At 52.6% G+C, this 3407-nt stretch overlaps 1 pseudogene; it reads right to left on the reverse strand.

Moving 5' to 3' along the window:
* Window positions 1-392: 392 nt before the first annotated feature.
* Window positions 393-2672, reverse strand: LOC144095241 (uncharacterized; annotated as a pseudogene).
* Between the last annotated feature and the right edge of the window lie 735 nt (window positions 2673-3407).

The raw sequence follows: 3407 nt of genomic DNA on the forward strand, positions 1-3407 counted from the left end.
GGTGAGAGCGTCCAGTTGCTTCGCGGACATAACACCGTCATTGAGGTTTTCCGTGAGCAACACATACTCGCCATCCCCGGTTTCTTCTAGGGCTTCTGGCTGAGACGTTGCGGACATCGGGTGTCGGCTGAGGGCATCTGCCGGAACGTTGTCCTTTCCCGGCTGATGTCTGATGACGTGGTCGTATGCACTCAGCAGCAGGGCCCATCGCTGGATTCGGGCAGCGGCCATCACTGGTACAGCCCGGTATGGATGAAAAAGTCCCACAAGCGGCTTATAGTCAGTCAACAGTGTGAATGACGTACCGAGTAAGTACTGTCGGAATTTTGAGACCCCAAAAACTAGAGCCAGAGCTTCGCGCTCCAGCTGTGAATAATTTCGCTCGGCTTCCGTCAGTACCCGAAAACGAAAGCCTGAGGGCCAACGCACCCCGTCCCCGACATCGTGAGAAAGCACTGCACCGATCCCATCCGGGGAGGCGTCGGATTCCAGGACAAGAAGGCGTCGGATTCCAGGACAAGAAGCTTGAGTGGGTCAAAATTCACCAGGAAATCAGCAGACTTGAGGAGATCCTTCACCATGTTGAACGCCTTTTGTTGACTGGGACCCCACTCCCACTTAATTTCCTGGCGGAGCTGTTGATACGTAGGGGCCATGGCTGTAGATGCATTGGGAAGAAACTTGTGGTAGAATGTTGGCATGCCCATATACGACCTTAATTCTGCGAGGTTCCGCGGCACCTGCAAAAGAAGAATGGCCTCCACGTTTTCCGCACTTTGGTTGCCGTCCCTGAGCTCTAATTCGATGTCCCAGGAAATCCACCTGTGTTGGACGGTACTTGCACTTGTCCGCATTCAAGCGCACGCCATTTTTCCGAAACCGCTGCAGCACTTCGTGCAGTATGGTGCACTCATTGTGTTTCTCTGCGATGATGACGTCGTCTAAGTAGACCTGAACCCTAGGAAGTCCTTGCAAGATGTTTTCCATGCGGCGTTGGAACACTGTCGGCGCGGAAGCCACTCCAAATTGCACGCGAGTGAACCTAAACTGTCCCTTATGCGTGTTTATGGTCGTAAGTAGCATGGCTTCCTCGTCTAACGGCAGCTGACTGTAAGCCTCCTGCAAATCTGTCGTGGTGAAAACCTGACCACCTTTCAACGTTGCCAGGATATCTTCTAGCCGGGGCCGCGGATATTGCTCAGTGTGGCAAGCTTTGCTTACCGTGAGTTTAAAATCACCGCAGAGGCGAATGTGGCCGTTACACTTTACAACCGGCACCACCAGTGCGGCCCACATGGAATGAGACACAGGAACAATAATGCCCGCGACCAAAAGGCACTCAAGTTAAGCGTCTACCCTTGGAGGAAAGTGGCACGGAACTTCGCGTGCTTTCCAGAATTTCGGACCTAGGCCTGGCGCGAACACGTCAGCGAATTCCGATACCAAACGGTGCACGTTAACATCGTCCGTCCCGACGAAAGGCCTGCGCTCACCTGTCGTGTTCACGTTCATAACTGGCGCCTCCAGTATTTTGAACGCCTGGATCAGGTCGCGTCCGCAAAGGTTGGGCCCGGAGCAACCGAGGGTTGTCAGGGGTCCGTCCATCGACCGGTTTCCGCACGAAATCTTGAGCTTGAGCTGTCCCCGAACTGGAAGCCTTCCCAGGAAGCAAGTCTGTTTCAATGGCGAATCACGCAGCTTGGGCCACACTGTCTTATTTTTTTCATAGGTGGGACATGTGATGACCGACACTGGTGACCCTGTATCGACCTGCATGTCCAATGGAACGCCCCCACAATTCAATGTGCGTACAATGGGTTGCCTGAAGCCGACGTGGTTGACATGACTGTCCACTACTTCCAACGCAAATATACCGTCCGTGCCCACAGATGTGCTCTCCTACCGAGCCGATAGGGTATTTACGTGACGCAACAGCCCTGGTGGCCTTTCAATGAACTCTGTAGAGATGGAAACAGGCTCGGGCGATATGGCCCCGCTGTCAGCACTTAAAGCATGTTGCCGAACGGAACCCCCAATCCTCCGAATTCGTGCCCTTTCGCTCCGTAGCGGTTGCACGAAATAATCCGAGGCCGGTTTCTTGGGCGATACGCCTGCCATCCCATCCCCTGTACTCTTCCTTCAGCGGCGTGGCTCCTTATCTGCTGCGCGCTCGCTTCTGCCGTTTCGGCTGATAGCACGATTTCTTCTGCTTCACTCCTCGTCAGCTGCGGCTTCGCAAGCAACTGTCGACGCACTCCTGCGCTTTGCAGCCGACAAACGATGCGATCTCGCAGTATTCGATCCAACGTTGCGCCAAAATGGCATGTGTCCGCTATTTGACGTATGGCAACTATGAAATCTTCGACAGGTTCGCCTGGCAGCTGGCCGCGTGTAAATAACTTGTAAGACTGACCTATTTCGTTAAGTTGCGGCAGAAAGTGCTGCTGCAACAAAGATACCACTTGGCTGTAAGAAAGTTCGTTCATCTTGTCTGGCGCGCATCGACTACAAAGTAAATCCACTGTGTGGGTCGTCAGCGCTGCAACCAACCGGGCCCGCTTCTTGTCGTCCGTGATGCCATTGCCTTCAAAGAAAGCCTCCATTCGAACTTGGTAAGCTGGCCACTTGTCACTCGTCTCGTCACACTGCGGCGGGCTGGCATATCCTCCCATGATGGCGAAGGCTGCGGCGTAATATGAGGGCGGCCTGTTGCCCGTGGTCGTCCCACCCTCGTCGCCACTGAATAATCCGCACCATACACAGCGGTTACTGGTCCAAGACAACGCTTATTTCTTTGATGCATGTTAATATAGACGTTGTAGAAACGGTTAGAAAAGGAGTGTGAGGCGATAGCAGCGGTGATAACTCTTGCCTTGCGTGCGAGGAGGAGGACAGCGGCGATAACTGTTGCCGTAAGCTGACGGGACGTCATTCCGATGTAGCAAGCCGAATGTGCATGCTCTTTAAAATGAGCGCATTAAAATATAATGGTCTGCTCTGGTCAGTGGGGCATGTTTGCTGTGATGGGCCTTTCTCATGATCATCAGCTTAACTGCCCCACTGCAGCACAAAGGCCTCTCTCTCTTGTCCATCCAATTAACCCTGTCCTGTGCAAACTGCGGCCACATTAACCCCGCACACAAACTTCCTAATATCATCCGAACATATGATTTTCTGCCGCCGCCCGCAACGCTTTACTTTCCCTTACATGACCTAAGCAGTTTTCCTGGAAAAAGACATCCATCTTCTCCACTCTTCATCCGATCGAACGTCGACATATGTGGTCGGCAGGCAGGAGGGAAACACAGGGGCAAAAAAAATGAATTGACATACCCAACAATTCTGGGCAAAAGCATTTTTTAGCTAGAAACCCTTTATAAAGGCAAATTTTTCGTATAATAGAAGAT

Source organism: Amblyomma americanum, chromosome 6 (assembly GCF_052857255.1).
Source record: "Amblyomma americanum isolate KBUSLIRL-KWMA chromosome 6, ASM5285725v1, whole genome shotgun sequence".
Lineage (NCBI taxonomy): Eukaryota > Metazoa > Arthropoda > Arachnida > Ixodida > Ixodidae > Amblyomma > Amblyomma americanum.